Source organism: Anomaloglossus baeobatrachus, chromosome 2 (assembly GCF_048569485.1).
Source record: "Anomaloglossus baeobatrachus isolate aAnoBae1 chromosome 2, aAnoBae1.hap1, whole genome shotgun sequence".
Lineage (NCBI taxonomy): Eukaryota > Metazoa > Chordata > Amphibia > Anura > Aromobatidae > Anomaloglossus > Anomaloglossus baeobatrachus.
In genome coordinates, this window is record NC_134354.1 from 222,841,427 (window position 1) to 222,866,379 (window position 24,953).

A 24,953-nucleotide genomic window follows, 5' to 3' on the forward strand; every position below is an offset into this window, starting at 1 on the left:
CATAATGCAGATTAGATTTTATTAGTTCTCATCACTTCTTATTCTATAATTTTAGTCTGACATTGATGTGTCACTATGTTGGGACCTGACTTTAAGCTCCGTGCCCAAATAATCAGTATGATAAGTAATGCAGCTATTTATGTTCAGTGATAATTGCATACGAGGAATCTCTGACCTGAAATTTATTGAAGCTATAACACTTGCACCCCTTTCTCTTCAGAACAGAACCGAGACTTTTACCTGACTGTGTAGGCACTCAGGGTATGGAAACAACAAAGCCAGATAGAGTTACATTCAAGGGTAGGATTTCTGAATCTGAGTCTTGGTGGAGTCAAACACATTTTGTTCTTCAGTCTACTACTTAACTAGATTCGTGTCAGAGCTCTGAAAAGACTTAATGTAAATATTTTACAGGTCACATTTCCAGAGAACACAACATTAAAATCAGGTAGGTGGCGATATCTTTAATGTTTACCGTTAATAGTTTTCAACCAGCCAAAATATAACCTTGGATTGGTTGTTCGACTAAGCTATAATTTATATACACACATAAAATATATATATATATATATATATATATATATATAATGGACTGAAATTCTTTTCGACCAGACAAAATATAATAATATAATGACTTTGGATTGGTTGTTCGGCTAAGCTATAACTGATATACACACATAAAAAATATATATATGTATAATGAACCGAAATTAGTCTAAAAATAGGATTTTAATTTGTAATTTATTTTGTTTCATTTTACATAGTACAAAAAATTATAAAACTAAAGGTTAAAATATGCTTCGTATATCACACAATAACAAAAATTGTCTATATTAGTTATGATGAATTTGTTTTATGCTGTATAACATGTATTAAGACATTTTTCAATCATTTTGGACCACTAGATGGACTAATAATCGCTACTTATTATGATTTATTCTATTTTTATAAAGTAAAATTAATTTTTTTTTTATAATAACACCAGCGGCAAATAGCAAATTTTTTACATATTGTTTCAATTATTTTTCTAGGAGGAAAATATGTGAATTTGCAAGTATTAAGCTGTATATCACAGGAATATATACAAATTGTAAAATCCTAGGTATCTGAGAAGGCTTCCTTTACATTTCTTACAGGTAAGAAGGGAACTTCTAATTTGTTAACTCAGTTTACAAATACTAGCTGCATAGAGACATTGCTTAATTAACCCCTCTCCCAATGTGTTTGCATTGTTTGGGGGATTTTTCCTCCGTCATGTCATAACTCTTTCTATTATGCTAGATAATCATATTTAGCAAGAACCCAGAACAGCTACTATTTCAGTTTTTTGGGCACAGACACTTCCACAGTTCTAATTTATCATTGATGGATTAGTTATTCTATTATCATCCAGAGTATAAATTAAATATTATTCAAAATTCTTTTAATATACAAATTCTCAAACTGTGGCAAAGTTAGAAACAAGTTTCTTTACATTTTGTGGTTTACTAGAATTTAGACTGGAACTTAGTGCAAAATGCAAACATCATTTTCTTCTTGTAATCAATGAAAGTATCGGAAAAACTGGATTTGGATTACTGTAAAGCGGGCTTTACATGCTACGACATCGCTAATGCGGAGTCGTTGGGGTCACGGAATTCGTGACGCACATCCGGTCGCTTTAGTGATGCCGTTGCGTGTGACACCGATAAGCGATTTTGCATCGTTGCAAAAACGTGCAAAATCGCTAATCGGCGACATGGGGGTCCATTCTCAAATCTCGTTACTGCAGCAGTAACGAGGTTGTTCCTCGTTCCTGCGGCAGCACACATCGCTGCGTGTGACGCCGCAGGAACGAGGAAGCTCTCCTTACCTGCCTCCCGGCCGCTATGAGGAAGGAAGGAGGTGGGCGGGATGTTACGTCCCGCTCAGCTCCGCCCCTCCGCTGCTATTGGGCGGCGGTTCAGTGACGTCGCTGTGACGCCGCACGGACCGCCCCCTTAGAAAGGAGGCGGTTCGCCCGTCACAGCGACGTCGCCGGACAGGTATGTATGTGTGACGGCTGTTGTGCGACACGGGCAGCGATTTGCCCGTGTCACGCAACAGATGGGGGCGGGTACCCACACTAGCGATATCGGGACCGATATCGCAGTGTGTAAAGTAGCCTTTAGTTGAGAATATTCTTAGTGGGGTTTATATTTTTAGCATGCATTTTCAGATAGAGTATTTGATGGTACCTGGTTTTAATTTTGCTTTAAAGTAGTGCAGGGCGGGCTCCGGGTTTTCATGGCCCCGGGTGAAAGTCTCAGTGGGCCCCATTAACACACACCACGATTCATGATGCACAGATACGGCAGAGATAGTACAATGCCAAAGATTTCACTTCTTACATTATATAGTGATATCTATTGTAACTTCTACAATACTATACATCAGGGGATTTATTCAAGTCCACCCCTTATGTGCCAATTCTTGTATCCTACCCTCTTCCTCAGTTCCAGTCAGCATTTTATTCTTAGCTAAACTCCCTGCAAAGAAAAATCTGCACACAGTGAATATGACGATCAGCCGAGCCCCCAGGTCCAAGCCTGTCTCCTTATCCTTCACATATGGCAGCCCCACAGGACCCAGTCAGCCCCCTCATCCTTCATATATATTACTCTTCCACAGTGCCCAGCCTGTCCCCTCATCCTTCACATATATTACCCCCCCCCCTAAGGGCCCAGAATGCCCTCTTATCCTTTACATTTATCACCACCTTCTGGGACCAGATTGCCTCCTCATCCTTTACATATTGCAGCTCCCCAGGACTCAGTTTGCCCCCTCAATCTTCACATATATTACTCCCTCACAGGGCCCAGGCAGTCACTTTATCCTTCACATATATTACCCCCACAGGGCCCAGTCAGCCCCCTCATCCGTCACATATATTACCCCCCCACAGGGCCCAGCTGGCCCCCTCATACTTCACATATATCACCCCACCAGAGCCTAGCTTGTCCCCTCCTTCACATATATCCCACCCCGACAGATTAGCTTGTCCCCTCCTTCACAAACATCACCCCCCATAGCCTATGTTGCTTCCTCCTTCAGCTATATAACCCCCACCTCCCCCACTTCCTCCTTTTGCTTCCAGACAAAAAAAAAAAGTCGGAGCACTGGGAAAGAAGCTTATAGCCAGCTTGAGCCCAGGATGTCACGCTACTGCCTGAGGTGAGGCGTTAGAGTGTCCTCCCTGCTACTTTCCTTGTTGGAATCTCACGGCATCCTTATTGGACGAGTCCGGCAAGGCACTTCTTCCTGCCTCAGATATTCCAGTTATGCTCCCTAAGCATGATTAACAGCATCCATAATCTACTTTACTTGTGGCTTATAATTTTCAAGCTAATTTTATTTCCTGAGTCTATTTTGTCTATTATCTGTCTTTTTTAAAAAGATTACTTCTGGCTTTTAACGTTGAGACCACATTCTAAAAGGCTAATGGTATTTTTGGAAGTTTCTGTTTGTGTTTTACATGCAAAATTATCTATTTGATTTTAAATGGACCAAAAGCATGAATTTGTTTCTCTGGAAGGATAGGCCATCTTTGTTATGATAGAAAGGATTCATTATAGCAGTAAGTAGTTTGGAGTAGTTCCCCTGTAGTAAAAGAGATCAATGAAATTCAAACAAAGCAACTTTACTTAACATAACGGTACAAAGGGTTGCACAAAAAGTTAATTTGTGTCACTTTAACAGGCTCAATATACCCAATGGTTTAAGTAAGCACAGGGTTGATTCAATTGCCTCACATTGCAGTTATCTGAATGGATAAAACACTGAATTTTTATGCTCTATTAGTTGCTGTTCACTTTACAAGGGTCATGTCCAGGATCCAATTACTTCACAATGGACTCAATAAACAATCCCATCTTCATTTTACCAACCAGGCCACACTACAAATATCACTGCTTTATTCTAATCAGGCTCTAACCTCTAGGACTCAGACCTTGTCAACTTATACCATAGCCTGATCTTTGACTAGTTCCTGCACTTCACGGGCCTGACACTACTGCTCTGGAACACTAATTTCTCTATGCCTTTTAGTGACAATTTTGTTCTGTCTATTGTACCGAAAAACTGAACTTCCAGGCTTCAACTTAATTTTCAGATAACTGAGTCCCAACTAAGCTTCTTTTTAGTCTCCGTAGAACTGGTTTGACTCACAGGGCTGATTAGACCCAGCTATAGCTATGTGATAAAAATCAGTGTTGCTCAACTCTCCTCTTTTCCCATCGCAATTGAAAGCAGTCATAGTACTTGGCAACCAGAAATGAAATTAAAGCTGCTTATATACGTTGGGTGAGTCCACCAGAGGCCTGACTCAGCCCCTTTATTACTCTTCCAGCGTCCACCTTTCCACTAATTTTTAATAGTCTAACTGCTGAGCATCCAGGCCACCACCACTCCTAAAGTCCAAACCAGCATCAGATTCTTGCACACTACAACAACCTAGGTGGAGCAGGCATTAGGTCTAAATACCTCAAAGACTGACGCAGATGAACTTTTTGTCTTATCTACTGCTAACTGCTCCTCCCAGCAGCTCCTCCCATAGCCTAAAGGGTGCTTTACACGCTGCGACATTACTAGCGATTGCTAGCCATGTCGTGCGCAATAGCACCCGCCCTCGTCGTTCGTGCGACATTTGGTGCTCGCTGCCGTAGCGAACATTATCGCTACGGCAGCGTCACACACACATGCCTTGCCAGCAACGTCGCTGTGACCGCGAACAATCCCTCCCTCAAGGGGGAGGTGCATTCGGCGGCATAGCGACGTCACTGCGGCGTTACTAAGCGGCCGACCAATAGAAGATGAGGGGCGGAGATCAGCGGGACGTAATATCCCGCCCAGCTCCTTCCTTCCGTATTGCCAGTGGACACAGGTAAGGAGATGTTCGTCGTTACATCGTACCTGCAACAGCAATGATATTAAGGAAAGGAGCGACATGTCAACGATCACCATTTTTGAACGATTTTGCGATCATTGATCATCGCTCCTTGGTGTCACACGCTGCGATGTTGCTACCAGCGCTGGATATGCGTCACTAACAACGTGACCCCGACAATATATCGGTAGCGATGTTGCAGCGTGTAAAGCACCCTTTAGACCTAGATGCCAACCATCCAGAAATTCCAGGACAGTTCATAAAACTTGCGCACGTTATTGCCCTGTCTATAAAAATGTTTTGATTTTTTTGAAATTTTTAGAAACTTGTATAGATTATTTTTTCTGTACTTATCATCAATTACAGTCAAAATACTCAACTTGCAAAGAAGCAACATTGTTTAATCACATGCCATAACAAAATATGTACCGTATATACTCGAGTATAATTTTCGGCAAACTTTTTATGCTGAAAAAATCCCCGTTGGCTTACACTCGAATAAGGGTTCCACTTATGAATTATAAGATGTTTTTAAACTGGGGGGAAAATGAGGGTGTGGCTTATAATTTCGGTAAAGGTTACCGGGTTGGCACAGCAGAGTCACAGGATGGAGGGCTGGTGATACTGTGGCTCAGGGCTTTTGTTGCAATGTCGCGGCACAGGAGGGTAAGCAATACTGGGGGCTTACGGATGCAGTGGCAGATGCCATAGAGCCTGCCGGCGGGAAGTGGAGCCCATTGAACCTGCCGGCGGGTTGCAGGTTCCGTTGAGCCAGTGGTTGACACAATAGACTTCAAGAAAATGGACTCGGAAGTGGTGCATGCGCAGATTGAGTGCATAAGCAGATTGAGATCTCAAACTGCACATGTGCCGCTTGTACAGTCATTTTCTTGAAGTCTATTGCATAAAACACCGGCTGGCTCAATGAAGACTGCAATCCGCCGACAGGGTCAATGGCGCTAGTCACGTCCCCCCTAATATTTCCGTATCACCGACCCTCCTGAGCTCCTACAAGTTCATTTTCTCCCAGCAGAGGGGCTCGATGTGCAGATGCCGGGAAGGCTCAGAACACTAATATCCTGCAGATTAATCCCATATATGCAGGTTAATAGCTTCTTTTAACTTGGCAGCTTCTCTTTCAGTAGAAAATATAACACATTTAAGTAAATAAGGCTTGTTTATATACTTCACAGAATCATTTTAGTCATAAAGGCTAAACAAATAAAAAAGTTGCTGAATAAAAAAAAAACAAACTAACAAATCATGCTCAGCTCTCTATGGTTCTCCTAGTTGGAATAAAGTGACAGCATGCATGCTCTTAGTACCGCTTGATAGAAGGAAGAACAAAGCAATTAGTGGTCACTTGTCACATGGAGCTTTACTGTCATTGTGGCATATGGTACTGTTCAGATTGCAGATTTTTACAGTCTGCACTATGGTTTCTCTGGTGTGAGATCAACACAGGTAGACCTGGGTGTCGACTTGCTGTGTGCTTATTTATGAACAGGCTAGCAAGAGTTAATCTCTTCTGGTCTGCTTGCTCCTATGGTCACATGTTGGGGAAGATCTATCACATCTTCTCCCCTCTTGTTTATTCTGGTTGAAACCTACCACCCATGCCAGCTATAGTTTATTTATGTTTGTTTGTGAGTTGTGGTGTCCTAGACTTACTGGTGACTGTGGTGCTTTTTGCTTGGTGCAGTTATGGAGTTTTCTTTGTTGTTTTGTAGCTTCCTTCCTGTTCTTGTTTTATCTCCTGAATCTCTTATTGTTTTTACCTTTTGTGTGTGGTGCTGTGTGACAGAGTTTTGGTTTTACCTTGTCTGTTTTTATCTGTGGGTTTTATCACAATCCTGTCCTGTCCCTCCATGGGGGAGGAGGAATCAAATCAAGTCTTATCAGGAGCAGGGCAAGGAAGAAGACTCAGGCATCTCCATCATCAGGAGTATCTCTGATATTAGGGATAACATAGAGGCCCCTATCATTAGGAGTTCACTATCCCATAGTTATTGTATCTGGACTCTTGTGGTTCAACTGCTAATAATCTAATATTTTCTACTTGTTGAGTTTATAAATCATGCATCTTTTTTTATTTCTCATTAAACTCCTAGTCCTTAAGAATTAGAATATTAATATAAAACATTGTCTGCTTGTAAATACAAGAGGTTAAAGAGACCAGCCATAGAAGAGAATGTGTAGGTCACCTTTGGCATCATGGGTAGTGTAATAATTACATACATCTATGTTCACATCTGTGATGAAAATTCTCTTTAGAACTTTTATCATAAATTCAGTCAAAAATATTACATAAAATAGCACCATTTTCTGGTAGTTCCTATCAAAGTCAGTGGGGTCTGTTGGGTATCCTGTGACACCCAGCCAACCTGTTACACCTCGTGGCTCTCCTGGGTCAAGGAATGGGGCAGTCTCCCATTCCTTGCCTGTCACGAGTGCTCCTGCTCAGCAGCGCCGAAGGTCTGCCAGACTGTGCAGGAGATACCTCCTCAAAGAGGCAGCAGAAGGGTGACACCTAGTGGTTCTCCTGTTGCAAGGAGTGAAGCGGTCTCCCATTCCTTGCCTGCCACGGGTCTTCCTGCTCAGTGGCTCTGAGGTCTGCGAGGTTGCGCAATGTGCAGAGGTTTGCTGCTCAGGGAAGCAGTGAGACTCCCGTTATCTCTGCACATTGTGAGACCAAGGATCCCGCCTCTATTTCCCAGAGGCAGGAGGGTGAGCATGTGCAATGCGTGGTGGGTCCTGATTCACCCACTGACGTCACACGGCTTGATGAGAAGGCTGGTGACGTGGTGAATCCTGACTGGCCAGGCTGGGACGTCGTGGACCCTGATTGGGTCAAGTCCGTCATCTCCGCCTCGCGCCTGCCCTTGGGTGGAGCTACACCTCCTTAAAAGCTCCCCCTGCCATCATGGCGGCGCGCGACTGTCCTTCTATGTTTGGATGTCTGGCAGCGTGCTTCCACGCCACTGTACAGATGTCATTGTCTTTTGTGGGCTTTGCCCTTGCTGCTCAGGCAGCACCTAGTTGGCAGGTCTTGCCCCTGCCTTGCTGCTCCGGCAGTATCTCATTTAACAGGCCGTGTTTCTGTCCCAGGTGAGCTCCTCGAGTCTCCACTGGACTCACCTGGTTCTTGAAAGCACACGTGCGTGGGCACCTCTATGCTACCCTCATGCCATATTCCTGTGACTCCCGCTGGCACACGTGCGTAGGCACCTCTGTGCGTCCCCGTGCAACAGGTACACCGATCGAGAAGCCCCGAGCCATACAACCCTCACGGGTTAGGGCGGACCGGTGTACATAGATCGTCTGTGACATTCCAGACGATCACTAGTAGCAACCTGCTCACTCTTTCCTGACCATAGCAGCGGTCCCTTCCACCGCACAGTGGACCTTGACCGGCAGAAGCTGTCCATTTCCCATCTTGGCACACTTCCCCGGGTCCCCCTCGTAACACCACCCCATTGACAGACAACACACTGACACAATAATTATCTATAGAACAGTGCACACCAGCAATTTTTCACACTGATCGATAATCTATGTGAACAAATCGCAGCATACACTTTTCTGATCCATTTTGTAAACCTGAATTCACATTTTTATTGCAAAATTCAATAAAGGTGTTCTTGACTCTATATAACTTGGTAGGACTTTGTATTCCTAATGTTGTTAGAGTTGACTTATTTTTCAAGGTTTTTATTCCTTACAGCTTTTTAAATTTGCACCTTAAAACTATAGTATGAGGTGTTTTTAAGTCTAGGTTTTAGTTCTACATGTAAAGGGTGCTTTACACGCTGCGACATTGCTAACGATATATCGTCGGCGTCACGTCATTACTGACGCACATCCGGCACCGTTAGCGACATCGCAGCGTGTGACACCAATGAGCGACGATCAACGAGCGCAAAAACGAGAAAAATCATTGCATGTTGACACGTCGTTCATTTCTTTAATATCATTGCTGTTGCAGGTACGATGTTGTTCGTCATTCCTGCGGCAGCACACATCGCTATGTGTGATACCGCAGGAACAACGAAGATCTCATTACCTGCGTCCACCGGAAATAAGGAAGGAAGGAGGTGGGTGGCATGTTCCGGCCGCTCATCTCCGCCCCTTCTCTGCTATTGGACGGCTGCCGTGTGACGTCGCTGTGACACTGCACGTACCGCCCCTTTAGAAAGGAGGCGGATTGCCAGCCAGAGCGACGTCGCAGGGAAGGTAAGTCCGTGTGATGGGTGTTAGTGATGTTGTGCGCCACGGGCAGCAATTTGCCCGTGTCGCACAACTGACGGGGGCGGGTACGCTCGCTAGCGATATCAGTACTGATATCGCAGCATGTAAAGTACCCTTAAGAGTATGAAAACTGTCCTGAATCATGATAGCGAATGGTCTTTGTTCTGATGGCAGAGATGTAATATTTTTCTAAGTGAAGCTGCTTTAGGACAATGCTGTAGACCTTTTCCCTGTAGTGGCTTCATTGGCGATTTTGCAGTCATATTTTTTGTCATCTTTTTTTTCCATAATTTACACTTTTGCATTATTTTCAAGATTTTTGCTGATTATCTGATGCTTTTTCAGACAAATTCTATGCGGAATTCACATAAAAGATAATGTGTGGACATATCCTGAAGGGTGAATTTTCACAAACTTTTAGTATTTCAGGCAAAAAGTGTGGTGATTAATGGATTAGGATATATTCCTACTTTACATGGCAAGTTTCTGTTGCAGAAACATCTGCAGCTGAACACCATACCATATTATTGAATAGAGTTTTTTAAAAAATTAAAAGCTGACAGCTTTTTCAAAACACTTTTTTGTTTGTGGCCTTGGTAATGTGCTTTTTACATGCTTTTTTGCAATTTTTAATACATTCCTTGTGCACACATGTTTTTTTTCCATACCTATTTTTCGCAAGAAGCTTATGGGAAATGAGGTCCAAAAACTACACAAAAACACAATTTATGAATAGTTTCTTATTATTCTATTGACTTAAAGAGGTTTTTTACTAAAAATGTGACCTCCTTTCTTTTATCCTAACTCTTCCTAACTAACACTTTCCTAATATACTTCTGCTACATAAGCTGCTCCTGTAATTTGATCTCTCTGCGGCACATATAGTTTCCTACATTGATGTTTCAGCTTTCATCCTTTCGTTCTGGAGACCAGAATCGGGAAAACTGTGCAGGGCACATGTGGGGGGGGGGGAGTAATTCTTTGTGAGTGACACCAGTCTGGGCACATATGCCCAGATCACACTTCACTCACCTCTCAGCCTGCTTTACAGAGCAATGCTTTCCTGCGATAAGGGCTCCAATGTTTAGATTGTGCAATGTTATATATTATCTGGTAATTGACACATCGCATCACTTGTCACATGAAAGCACAACAATGTAAAGCAGGCTGAGAGGAGAGTGAAGTCTGATCAGAGCATGTATGCCCAAACTTGTCACTCACATAGGACCGGCTGTCAGGGCCAGGCGGTCGGGCAGACCCAGGAGGTGGATCCACTGGTCCGAACTCTAAGATGGTGGTAAGGAGTCCGGTAGCTGAAGCACTATGGGCAGCAGAACAGTCCGTGCAAGTGAGTGTAACGGAGAAGTCCCTGGGACCACGGAGTCACAGATGGTAGTCCGGGTGACGTAGCTCAGGTTCGGAAGCCGAGATGAGGTCAGGCGGGGTCCGGAACCTTTGGAGCGAGATGACGGGTCACCGCAGGGATCCGAGATGGTACGGACTGTCAGATGGCAGACGGACAGCGTGCGGGGTTCGGGATTCAGCAGGACCGGATGCCGAGGCAGGATCAGCTCTAGAAGAGAGATACGTGAGTATGGCAAGGAGACACAAGGAGACCTGACTCCTAGCTTGGAAAACACGAAGATCAGGCCCCGCCCCCTTGGACAATAACCCCTTATATACCCTGTACCTGTTTAGCTTCATTTCCTGTTAATGGACGCTGGCCCTTTAAGAAAGGGTCAGTGACCGCGCGCGCGCCCTAATGCGCATGCGCGCCGCCCGGGTGCCAGAAGCCAGGGAAGGAAGCTGAGGGGAGGACGCAGGGGAGCCGGCCAGGGCCTGGGAAGCCGTCAGACGCCGGGATCGGAGGCCAGGGAACCTGGGAAGGACGGGCACCGGAGGCTGGAGAGGGGGGAGCGTGGCAGGTGAGCCGGGGAGCGGGGCTGAGGACCCGGGGAGCGGGGCAGAGGACCCGGGGAGGGGAGCCGAGGACCCGGGGAGCGTGACAGTACCCCCCCCCCCACGCCCCCCTCCCCGCAACCGGGACATGAAGGCACGGATCAGAGGAGTGCCCACGTTCTCCCTGGGCTCCCAGGACCTATCCTCAGGACCATACCCCTCCCAGTCCACCAGGAAGAACTGTCGGCCTCGAACAGTCTTCATGGCCACGATATCCCTTACCGCATAGATGTCGTCCTCGGCAATAGGAGGAGGAGCCGGACTGGCAGCAGAGGAGAAGGGACCAAGGAAAACCGGCTTGAGCAGAGAGACGTGGAAGGAGTTGGGAATCCGCATCGTGGCCGGAAGCCTCAGTTTGTAGGAGACCTCATTGATCTTGCTGAGGACCTTAAACGGCCCGATGTAGCGAGGACCCAGCTTGTAGGAAGGTATCTTCAATCGGATGTACTGGGAAGCAAGCCAGACCAGGTCACCAGGAGAGAAACACGGAGGGTCCAGGCGCCTCTTGTCGGCGTGTTTCTTCATCCGCTGGGAAGCGCGCCCAAGGGACGCCTTGACAGAGTCCCAAATGGTAGCGAAGTCACGGGCTACAGTATCAGCAGCAGGGACATCCGAAGAAGGGGATATAGGCAACGGGATGGAGGGCTGAAGTCCGTAAACGACATGGAAGGGAGACTTGGAGGACGACTCACTGATGTGGTGGTTATGGGAGAATTCAGCCCAAGGCAGAAGCGTGGACCAGTCGTCGTGATGGGCGTTGACATAGTGATGTAAGAAGGAGGTCAAGATTTGATTGACCCTCTCCACTTGGCCATTAGACTGAGGATGGTAAGCAGAAGAAAAGTCCAGAGTCACTCCCAGATGCTTGCAGAGCGCCCTCCAGAAGCGGGAGGTGAACTGAGTTCCCCTGTCGGACACGATGTGGGATGGAAAGCCATGCAAGCGGAAGATGTGATGTATATAGGCTTCCGCGAGTTCCTGAGCAGAGGGCAGTCCGGCCATAGGGACGAAGTGAGCCATTTTGGAGAACCGGTCCACCACGACCCATATGACTGTGTGCCCGGAGGATAATGGCAAGTCCGTAATAAAGTCCATCGCTATGTGTTGCCATGGAACTGAGGGTATAGGCAGAGGCAGAAGACGGCCATATGGCAGGTGCTTGGGCGTCTTGTTCCTGGCACAAGAGGAGCAGGCAGAGACGAAAGCAGCGACGTCCGTGCGAAGGGATGGCCACCAGTAATGGCGTACAATCGCACCCCATGTTCTCTTCTGACCTGCATGACCGGCTGTTTTTGAGGCATGACCCCAGTGTAAGACTTTTTGCCTGTCGGTCTCAGAGACATAGGTCTTCCCGGGCGGTATCTGGGCCAGGGTGACAGGAGCCACCGGAATAATCTTGCTAGGAGAGATGATAGGTTGGGTACTCTCTTCCTCCTGCTCCATGGGCATGAGAGACCTAGACAGGGCATCAGCGCGTACATTCTTGTCCGCGGGTCGGAAATGGAGCTGGAAATCAAACCTGGCAAAGAATAAGGACCACCTGGCTTGCCGTGGGTTCAGTCGCTGAGCGGACCGAAGGTATTCCAGGTTCTTGTGGTCCGTGTAGATAATCACGGGGTACACTGCTCCTTCCAGGAGGTAGCGCCACTCCTCCAGCGCCAGTTTGACCGCCAATAGTTCTCAGTCACCGATGGTGTAGTTGCGTTCAGGCGCTGAGAAGCTCTTGGAGAAAAAACCGCAAGTCACCATCTTCCCGGAGGAGGACTTCTGCATGAGCACTGCTCCGGCTCCTGAGGAGGAGGCATCCACCTCCAAGGTGAACTGGCGGTTTAACTCCGGTCGGTGGAGTACAGGAGAGGAGGCAAATGCTCGCTTCAGAGAGCAAAACGCGGCGTCGGCCGCAGGTGACCAGTCCTTTGGATTAGCCTCCTTCTTGGTCAAGGCGGAGAGAGGAGCAGTCAGGGCAGAGAAGTGAGGGATAAACTGGCGGTAGTAGTTGGCGAATCCCAGGAACCGTTGGATTGCCTTCAGTCCAGAAGGGGGAGGCCAGTTGAGAATGGAGGAGACCTTCTTTGGATCCATCTGCAGCCCTGTACCCGAGATGATGTATCCCAGGAAAGGGAGAGAAGACTGCTCAAAGACACACTTCTCATATTTGGCGTAGAGACGATTCTCTCTGTCTCTGTAGAACCAGCCGTACGTTCTCTCTGTGGGTCTGGAGGTCCGGAGAGAAGACAAGGATGTCATCCAGATAAACTACTACACAGATGTAGAGGAGGTCCCGGAAAATGTCGTTCACCAATTCTTGGAATACGGCAGGAGCGTTACACAGACCGAAGGGCATTACGCAGTATTCATAGTGCCCATCGCGAGTATTAAACGCAGTCTTCCATTCGTCCCCAGAACGGATACGAACTAGGTTGTAGGCACCCCGAAGATCCAGTTTGGTGAACACACGGGCTCCTCTGAGCCGGTCGAACAATTCGGGGATGAGCGGCAGGGGGTACTTGTTTTTTATGGTGATCTGATTCAAACCCCGGTAGTCAATGCATGGGCGTAGGTCACCCTCTTTCTTCTTAACGAAGAAGAAGCCTGCTCCCGCAGGAGAGGAGGATCTCCGGATGAATCCCTTTGCCAGGCTTTCTGTGATGTAGGTAGACATGGCCCTGGTTTCGGCTGGAGACAACGGATATATCCGTCCTCGAGGTGGTGTTGTTCCTGGGAGCAGGTCGATGGCGCAATCGTAGGGACGGTGTGGCGGAAGTACCTCAGACTCCTTCTTGTCAAAAACGTCTGCGAAGGACCAATAGGCCGAGGGCAGTTCAGGTAGGTTCTCTGGAACCGGAGGTCGTCGGATGGGTTGTATAGACTTCAGACACTTCTCATGACAGGCGGAGCCCCATCGGGTGATTTCGCCAGTGCCCCAGCTGACTGATGGTTCGTGTGTCCGCAACCAGGGAAGTCCCAGCAGGATTTGATGGGACATGTGTGGAAGGACGTAGAGAGCGATGTTCTCGGTGTGCAGGGCACCGATACGCAGTTCGACCGGCCTGGTGACCCAGGAGATGGTATCAGCGAGGGGTCTCCCATCCACAGAGGCAATCACTAGGGGCTTATCGAGTAGAGTAACAGGCAACTGGTACTTGTCCACCGTGGCCTGCTGGATGAAATTGCCTGCTGCTCCAGAGTCGAGGTATGCCTCAGCCGTGAAGCGCGTCTCTCCCGCTGACACTTGCACGGTCCACATAACCGGGTCTGAGAGAGTCCCAGCACCTAGGGTGGCCTCTCCTACCAACCCTAGGCTTTGGAGTTTCCCGGCCTCTCTGGACAGGAGCGTAGCAGGTGGGTGTCCTCTCCGCAGTAAAAACAGAGACCCTTGGCGAGCCGCTCTGCTCGACGTTGTTCAGACCGCCGTACTCGGTCAATCTGCATGGGCTCGTGGACGGGAATCCCAGCTGTTGATGACTGAGGTACGGAGGGCTTCCGTGGAGGAGAGGAATGCCGTACCGGACGTCTCTCACGAGATAGCTCTTTGGAGCGCTCCTGAAAACGAATGTCCACTAGAGTTGCTAGGGCAATCAGGGCATCTAGGGTGGAGGGCACGTCACGACCCGCCAACTCGTCTTTGATGCGACTCGAGAGTCCTTCCCAGAAGGCGGCTGTTAGGGCCTCATTATTCCACCCGAGTTCTGAAGCCAAAGTGCGGAAACGGATGGCATATTGGCCTACCGTCAGTGTTCCTTGACGTAAGCGGAGAAGGGATGAAGCAGACGCAGAGGCGCGTCCCGGCTCGTCGAAGGTGCTGCGAAAGGCCTGCAGGAACTCTTGAAGGTCCTTGGTCATAGGGTCCTCCTTCTCCCACAAGGGATTCATCCACGCCAGTGCCTCGCCCTCTAGGCGAGACATGATGAAGGCGACCTTGGCTTGGTCGGAGGCAAACAAATGTGGCAGCTGCGTGAAATGAAGGGAACATTGGTTTATGAAGCCCCTGCAGGTCTTGGGATCTCCGGCATAACGAGGTGGTGAAGCCAAACGGAGTCGGGAAGCATCCGAAGAGGCTGCCACGGGTGCGGGAGCCGTGGATTGACTAGTGGAGGCCCGGAATGTTGAAGGCGTAACAGCCGCTTGTAACGTGTACAGGCGGGTGTCCACGGAAGTCATAAAGTCCAACATGCGGGTCTGGACTTCACGCTGGCGTTGGAGTTCCTCTTGCAAGGCCGCTAGTGCTGCAGCGGGATCCATGGCCTGATCTTACTGTCAGGGCCAGGCGGTCGGGCAGACCCAGGAGGTGGATCCACTGGTCCGAACTCTAAGATGGTGGTAAGGAGTCCGGTAGCTGAAGCACTATGGGCAGCAGAACAGTCCGTGCAAGTGAGTGTAACGGAGAAGTCCCTGGGACCACGGAGTCACAGATGGTAGTCCGGGTGACGTAGCTCAGGTTCGGAAGCCGAGATGAGGTCAGGCGGGGTCCGGAACCTTTGGAGCGAGATGACGGGTCACCGCAGGGATCCGAGATGGTACGGACTGTCAGATGGCAGACGGACAGCGTGCGGGGTTCGGGATTCAGCAGGACCGGATGCCGAGGCAGGATCAGCTCTAGAAGAGAGATACGTGAGTATGGCAAGGAGACACAAGGAGACCTGACTCCTAGCTTGGAAAACACGAAGATCAGGCCCCGCCCCCTTGGACAATAACCCCTTATATACCCTGTACCTGTTTAGCTTCATTTCCTGTTAATGGACGCTGGCCCTTTAAGAAAGGGTCAGTGACCGCGCGCGCGCCCTAATGCGCATGCGCGCCGCCCGGGTGCCAGAAGCCAGGGAAGGAAGCTGAGGGGAGGACGCAGGGGAGCCGGCCAGGGCCTGGGAAGCCGTCAGACGCCGGGATCGGAGGCCAGGGAACCTGGGAAGGACGGGCACCGGAGGCTGGAGAGGGGGGAGCGTGGCAGGTGAGCCGGGGAGCGGGGCTGAGGACCCGGGGAGCGGGGCAGAGGACCCGGGGAGGGGAGCCGAGGACCCGGGGAGCGTGACACCGGCCCACCCCCTCCAATGATGTGCCCTGCTCAGTTGGTCCGATTCCGGTCTCCAGACTTGAAGGATCAAAGCTGAAACATCAACATAAGAATAAACGAACAGCAAAGAGATCAGCTTTCAGGAGCAGTTTAGGTAGAAAGAGTATATTAGGAGAGTGTTAGTTTGGAATAGTTAGGATAAATGAAAGAGGGTGACATTAGTAGTGGAGAACCCATTAAAGTTGTACTGTTCTTGCCATAAAAAATGACACAAGAATGTGATATTTTTTTCTTTGCAAAATGTGAAACCCTCCTATCCCAAGAGGACTTTAGGTTTTGGTTTGAATAAACTCAGGTGTTATGCAAACTTGTAGGTTTGATATATTTTCATACCACATGTAAAACTGAAATTACAGAGAAAGTAGAAATTTAAAGGAATTAGCAGAACTGGGTTATTTCTAACATTTTTTTTTAAAAAAAGGTGGCACTTTTGAATTTGTCCAGTTTTGGAAGACGTGTGTGTCTGTTTGAGGGCATTTATCAATATGCTGTCAGGAGCAGGTCTGCCCTGACAGAATGCAGAGCATTGAATCTTTAAAGACTCCCCTGATGAGTTGGGAGTATGCGTTTTCTGCAGCCAAGTAACCAAGCAATTATAAGGAGGGGCTATGTCTGGTTTCTATGAAGCCTGTCTTATGACTAGAGTTGAGCGCGGTTCGTGGTTCGTGGTTCTCCAGTTCGCGGCTCGAGTGATTTTGGGGCATGTTCTAGATCGAACTAGAACTCGAGCTTTTTGCAAAAGCTCGATAGTTCTAGAAACGTTCGAGAACGGTTCTAGCAGCCAAAAAACAGCTAAATCCTAGCTTGGTTTCTGCTGTAATAGTGTAAGTCACTCTGTGAATCAAACTATTATCACATTTCAGTGTATAGTGTGCGTGAACAGCGCCTTCAGATCACTGCTGTTTCTATAATGGCGATCGCCATTTTTTTTTTTTTTTTTCTTGTCTTCCTTCCCTAAGCGCGCGCGTCTTGTGGGGCGGGCCAGCATGTCAGCCAATCACAGACACACACACACCTAAGTGGACTTTGAGCCAGAGAAGCAACGGCATGTGTGATAGGATCTGCATGTCACATGTCCCTGCATTATAAAACCGGACATTTTCTTCACGAACGCCATTATCTGCCTTCTGCGTCTTTGGTGTCAGACATCAGTGTCGCAGCTCCGTCCTCCTGAGTCCTATAGCCGATACAGCTGTATGCGCTGCATACACAGCGTTAGACAGCTTAGGGAGAGCACATTCTAGCAGTCCTTTTAAGGGCTCAAAGCGGCAGGGTCAGAGAGCCATAAGTGACAGGTCCTGCAAACAGCAACAGCGTCTGTGTAGCCCAGGTCAGGGATTTCCTCCCTGCATTTCACCATTAGGAGGGAATAGAAAGGCAGGCTTCCATTCCTCTACCCAGAGCACCACAATCCTGCCACTGTACCCTCTTGTCCTCTGCACACTCCAACTCATTCTAAGTAAGCCATTATACTAGCAAACACTCAGTGTACCTAGTGGCATCCTAAACGTGGCTATTGGACTTTGCTATAGTCCCACTAGTGCAAAGACATTAGCAGAGCACATCTGCCTGCATTGCACACTACAACTTTTTTAAACTAAGCAATTTTACTAGCAAACACTCAGTGTACCTAGTGGCATCCTATACGTGGCTATTGGACTTTGCTATAGTCCCACTAGTGCAAAGACATTTGCAGAGCACGTCTGCCTGCATTGCACACTACAACTTTTTTAAACTAAGCAATTTTACTAGCAAACACTCAGTGTACCTAGTGGCATCCTATACGTGGCTATTGGACTTTGCTATAGTCCCACTAGTGCCAAGACATTTGCAGAGCGCATCTGCCTGCGTTGCACACTCCAACTAATTATAACGAAGCCATTATACTAGCAAACACTCAGTGTACCTAGTGGCATCCTATACGTGGCTATTGGACTTTGCTATAGTCCCACTAGTGCAAAGACATTAGCAGAGCACATCTGCCTGCATTGCATACTCCAAGTTTTTTAAACTAAGCAATTTTACTAGCAAACACTCAGTGTACCTAGTGGCATCCTATACGTGGCTATTGGACTTTGCTATAGTCCCACTAGTGCAAAGACATTTGCAGAGCACGTCTGCCTGCATTGCACACTACAACTTTTTTAAACTAAGCAATTTTACTAGCAAACACTCAGTGTACCTAGTGGCATCCTATACGTGGCTATTGGACTTTGCTATAGTCCCACTAGTGCCAAGACATTTGCAGAGCGCATCTGCCTGCGTTGCACACTCCAACTAATTATAACGAAGCCATTATACTAGCAAACACTCAGTGTACCTAGTGGCATCCTATACGTGGCTATTGGACTTTGCTATAGTCCCACTAGTGCAAAGACATTAGCAGAGCACATCTGCCTGCATTGCACACTCCAAGTTTTTTAAACTAAGCAATTTTACTAGCAAACACTCAGTGTACCTAGTGGCATCCTATACGTGGCTATTGGACTTTGCTATAGTCCCACTAGTGCAAAGACATTTGCAGAGCACGTCTGCCTGCATTGCACACTACAACTTTTTTAAACTAAGCAATTTTACTAGCAAACACTCAGTGTACCTAGTGGCATCCTATACGTGGCTATTGGACTTTGCTATAGTCCCACTAGTGCAAAGACATTTGCAGAGCGCATCTGCCTGCATTGCACACTCCAACTAATTATAACTAAGCCATTATACTAGCACACACTCAGTGTACCTAGTGGCATCCTATACGTGGCTATTGGACTTTGCTATAGTCCCACTAGTGCCAAGACATTTGCAGAGCACGTCTGCCTGCATTGCACACTACAACTTTTTTAAACTAAGCAATTTTACTAGCAAACACTCAGTGTACCTAGTGGCATCCTATACGTGGCTATTGGACTTTGCTATAGTCCCACTAGTGCCAAGACATTTGCAGAGCGCATCTGCCTGCGTTGCACACTCCAACTAATTATAACGAAGCCATTATACTAGCAAACACTCAGTGTACCTAGTGGCATCCTATACGTGGCTATTGGACTTTTGTCAATTCACAGTATTGGAACGTTATTTGCATGACATCTGCCTGCATTGCACACTCTAACTTTTTTAAACTCAGCCATTATACTAGCAAACACTCACTGTACCTAGTTGTATCCTAAACGTGGCTATTGTACTTTTGTCAATTCACAGTATTGGAACGTTATTTGCAGGACATCTGCCTGCCTTGCACACTCAAACTTTTTTAAACTCAGCCATTATACTAGCAAACACTCAGTGTACCTAGTTGTATCCTAAACGTGGCTATTGTACTTTTGTCAATTCACAGTATTGGAACGTTATTTGCAGCACGTCTGCCTGCATTGCACACTCAAACTTTTTTAAACTCAGCCATTATACTAGCAAACACTCACTGTACCTAGTTGTATCCTAAACGTGGCTATTGTACTTTTGTCAATTCACAGTATTGGAACGTTATTTGCAGCACGTCTGCCTGCATTGCACACTCAAACTTTTTTAAACTCAGCCATTATACTAGCAAACACTCACTGTACCTAGTTGTATCGTAAACGTGGCTATTGTACTTTTGTCAATTCACAGTATTGGAACGTTATTTGCAGGACATCTGCCTGCCTTGCACACTCAAACTTTTTTAAACTCAGCCATTATACTAGCAAACACTCACTGTACCTAGTTGTATCCTAAACGTGGCTATTGTACTTTTGTCAATTCACAGTATTGGAACGTTATTTGCAGGACGTCTGCCTGCATTGCACACTCAAACTTTTTTAAACTCAGCCATTATACTAGCAAACACTCACTGTACCTAGTTGTATCCTAAACGTGGCTATTGTACTTTTGTCAATTCACAGTATTGGAACGTTATTTGCAGCACATCTGCCTGCATTGCACACTCAAACTTTTTTAAACTCAGCCATTATACTAGCAAACACTCACTGTACCTAGTTGTATCCTAAACGTGGCTATTGTACTTTTGTCAATTCACAGTATTGGAACGTTATTTGCAGGATGTCTGCCTGCATTGCACACTCAAACTTTTTTAAACTCAGCCATTATACTAGCAAACACTCACTGTACCTAGTTGTATCCTAAACGTGGCTATTGTACTTTTGTCAATTCACAGTATTGGAACGTTATTTGCAGCACGTCTGCCTGCATTGCACACTCAAACTTTTTTAAACTCAGCCATTATACTAGCAAACACTCACTGTACCTAGTTGTATCCTAAACGTGGCTATTGTACTTTTGTCAATTCACAGTATTGGAACGTTATTTGCAGGACATCTGCCTGCCTTGCACACTCAAACTTTTTTAAACTCAGCCATTATACTAGCAAACACTCACTGTACCTAGTTGTATCCTAAACGTGGCTATTGTACTTTTGTCAATTCACAGTATTGGAACGTTATTTGCAGCACGTCTGCCTGCATTGCACACTCAAACTTTTTTAAACTCAGCCATTATACTAGCAAACACTCACTGTACCTAGTTGTATCCTAAACGTGGCTATTGTACTTTTGTCAATTCACAGTATTGGAACGTTATTTGCAGCACGTCTGCCTGCATTGCACACTCAAACTTTTTTAAACTCAGCCATTATACTAGCAAACACTCACTGTACCTAGTTGTATCGTAAACGTGGCTATTGTACTTTTGTCAATTCACAGTATTGGAACGTTATTTGCAGGACATCTGCCTGCCTTGCACACTCAAACTTTTTTAAACTCAGCCATTATACTAGCAAACACTCACTGTACCTAGTTGTATCCTAAACGTGGCTATTGTACTTTTGTCAATTCACAGTATTGGAACGTTATTTGCAGCACGTCTGCCTGCATTGCACACTCAAACGTTTTTAAACTCAGCCATTATACTAGCAAACACTCACTGTACCTAGTTGTATCCTAAACGTGGCTATTGTACTTTTGTCAATTCACAGTATTGGAACGTTATTTGCAGGACGTCTGCCTGCATTGCACACTCAAACTTTTTTAAACTCAGCCATTATACTAGCAAACACTCACTGTACCTAGTTGTATCCTAAACGTGGCTATTGTACTTTTGTCAATTCACAGTATTGGAACGTTATTTGCAGCACGTCTGCCTGCATTGCACACTCAAACTTTTTTAAACTCAGCCATTATACTAGCAAACACTCACTGTACCTAGTTGTATCCTAAACGTGGCTATTGTACTTTTGTCAATTCACAGTATTGGAACGTTATTAGCAGCACGTCTGCCTGCATTGCACACTCAAACTTTTTTAAACTCAGCCATTATACTAGCAAACACTCACTGTACCTAGTTGTATCCTAAACGTGGCTATTGTACTTTTGTCAATTCACAGTATTGGAACGTTATTTGCAGCACGTCTGCCTGCATTGCACACTCAAACTTTTTTAAACTCAGCCATTATACTAGCAAACACTCACTGTACCTAGTTGTATCCTAAACGTGGCTATTGTACTTTTGTCAATTCACAGTATTGGAACGTTATTTGCAGGACATCTTCCTGCATTGCACACTCAAACTTTTTTAAACTCAGCCATTATACTAGCAAACACTCACTGTACCTAGTTGTATCCTAAACGTGGCTATTGTACTTTTGTCTATTCACACTACTGCAAATCTATGTGCAGCACCTCTGCATGACAACCTCGTGCTCTGTTTTTAATAAGCTATAATGATAGCACAAAATACTGCCATTTTGTGGCATCATAGAACTGGCTGTTGTATTCCATTAGTGCCCCACTGGTGACAAGCTATTTCTAGCACCTCTACATCACACCCTCATGCACATTTTGCTACGCTAATGTTATAGCAAACTCATGGAATTCATTGCTGCATTTCATAATTCGGAGGGATAGAAAGTCAGGCTTCCTTTAGCTTTTCCTTCTGTTCATAGACAGCATCTCCAAGACAAATTTCCCCTCCACGTCTAAGTGTGGAGAGGCAGCTAGTGCGCATGCGTGTGCCGATGTACCCCAGCTGCAGCATAATTACAGTGTTTCGCCTAGTGAGTATGCTCAGCCTGACTGTGCCATTCCTGACGCTAAGTTTTCATTTCGGGATACAGCGCATGCTCCCACACTAAGTGTGAAAAGCCTCTTTGCACAGGTGCTTGCATTCCGTGCCGGGTATAAGTCCTGTTTTGGGCATAGACACCATGCTAAAGCTGATAGTCTTTTTTCAGAGACTGTATTTCATGCTACTGAGCATGCTCAGGCACTTCCTGCATCAGAGACTAGGTCCGGTAATGAACTCTTTGGCCCTGGCCCTGATGTGGGGGTCCCATATAGACCACAGGGCATCAGGTGTCCTCCCAAATGGCTTGCAGAGGCCCACACCTATGACTTGTCACCGCATTATTGATGCTCAGACGATGACTGGTGAGGTGTTTGGGTCATGGCAGCCATGAGGTCATCATTGAAGTTGCGTTTCCAAATAGGACGCTAGTTATGCCACTCATGACGTGTCACTCTACTTTTGTCTCCAGGAGGTGCATTGTGGTTCACCCTGGTTTGGGGCGGACCCAGGTTATAAAAGGGGCTGGAGCCAACAAGGAGGTGCGCAGTCTTCTATTATGCTCCGAAAGAGCACACCTCCATGTGTTGAACCCATTGCGGCTTTAGGCCAGAGGTAGGCAGGGATCGGGTGGTGGATGCAGGCCACCACCACAGTTGGTAACGCAGAACGGTTAAGACCAGCTCCTGTCCTAACAGTCCTGCTTGTGCAGCCCAGTGGCATTAACAGGCCTGCTGCTGCTGATGCGCCTGCTGTCCACAGGTGTGGCCCCTACGCACACGGTCAGCGTACTCAATGGCCCCTGTGTTGTTAACAGGGAGTTCCTGGGCTGGGTGGGCATGTGGACCCTGTGACGCTAACAGGGCTCACAGTCTCCAGATCCGAATGGCGTCTAACTCGGTTCAGGCTACTATTAGTTTCATAGCCACACAGCTCTGTATCCTCCACCAAACCTTCAAGTTGCCAACCTCTCCTTTTCCAACTGGGAGCACGGTGGACACTGACTGCTGATGGGGATATATACCTTTCTCTTTCTTTTCTTATTAATTTTCGTTATATAGCGGTCACAGATTATATACCACTTTATCCAAATCTGCCAGTCCCACTGTAACAGATGTTGTTTCTTCAGCAAATGTTACAGTTGCTTAACCACCAAATCCACGGACCAAAACTTTTTTCCCCTTTCCAACACACCTGTTCCCCTTTCCAACAGCATCTGTCCTTTTTCAACTCATTTTGGGATATGACCAAAAGTGCAACTGTGCAGGGACACCGTACTCAACGCCATCTCAGCACAGCAGCCATCCCTCGGTCCCTCCGATGTGGACAAGTAAAAGACCATTTCCTCCTATCCATGACAAAGCGTTGAGATTCACTCTGTGCAGCACTGGTGTTTAGTGGACAAGTAGATCTAAGATTGCGTACCACATTCTGCAGATACTCCTGTATACGTGCGTCTATTTCTATGGCAGGAATTAGTTCGCCAAATTTTGTCTTGTACCGGGGATCTAACAGTGTGGCAACCCAGTATTCAGGATTAGTTCAAATTCATACAATCCGAGGGTCATGTAGGTAGTGCAGCAAGAAGGCGCTCATGTGTCTTGTGCATCCAGGAGGACCAAGTCCTTGGTGTGTTGGTGGCAGAGAGGTGAGAATCGTGCATCCTTCCTCTGCCCTCTCCCCCCAACCTCGCACAACCGAAATGTGAGCAAGCTCTCACTCATCTGCTGAGTCTTCCATGCCCATCGCCAGTTCGTCCTCCATTTCTTCATGGGCTCCTGCACTTTCATCAACACTTTTTGCTGATACTATGCGCCCTTGTTAATCCCTCTCCCTCACCATGACTGCCGCATAGGTGCCGCTGACCATCTGGACCTCGTAGATCTTGTTATCCCTTCCGCATATGACTCCTCATGTACTTCCTCCCCTTCCTCTTGTCCCAACACCTGACTCCGAATAATAATTACAGTGTGCTCCATCATGTAGATGACCAGAATTGTCACGCTGAGAATGACATTGCCAGTGCTAAACATCTTCGTCGACATTTCAAAACTGTGTAGCAGGGTGCATAGGTCCTTGATCTGACACCACTCCAGCAGCGTGATCTGCACCACCTCTGGATCAAGTTATCCCAGGCTATATGTCTTACCGTATTTCAGCAGGGCTCTGCGGTGCTGCCACACACGCTGCAACATGTGCAGATTCCAATTCCTGCGTGTCGAAACATCGCATTTACGGCGTTTAACTGCCAGACCCTAAGACTTCCGGAGTGATGAAAGTTGTTGAGCTGCTGTGTGCGCACGATGGAAGTGAGCACATAGCGAGCGTGCCCACTGCACAAGGCCATGTAGGCCGTGATGGTGTTTTAAAAATTGCTGGCGAATTCGGTTCAACACGTGAGCCCTAAAAGGCACGTGTGTCACATTGCCCTGAGGATGGCCCGCAGCCAGGTTTGCATCATTGCCGCACACGGCTGTTAAGTCACCAACGGAGTCCGCTCCGTCAATTTGTACTCCGGTCGCCAGGTGACAACGTGTTCCTTTCATGAATAGTGCTGATGATGGGAGAGTAGTCGATGCCAGCGGCGCAGGTGGACGCAGGTTATGCTCACCCACTGGGCTGCATTACCTTGACAGATGCAGAATCTCTGGCTGAATGTAGCTGGTGGGTATCTCACAGATGAAATACCATCATTCAGCTACAACCAATGGGAAGACACCACACCCT

At 47.0% G+C, this 24,953-nt stretch overlaps 1 protein-coding gene across 1 annotated transcript in view; it reads left to right on the forward strand.

Moving 5' to 3' along the window:
* The first annotated feature begins 360 nt into the window (after positions 1-360).
* The window catches only part of LOC142289720 (potassium voltage-gated channel subfamily A member 10-like), a 117,437-nt gene continuing 92,844 nt past the window's right edge, over positions 361-24,953 (forward strand). The window contains exons 1-2 of the mRNA XM_075333647.1: positions 361-448; positions 1,032-1,136. The gene's annotated coding sequence lies outside the window, so the exon portion shown is untranslated. The remainder of the gene's footprint in view (positions 449-1,031; positions 1,137-24,953) is intronic.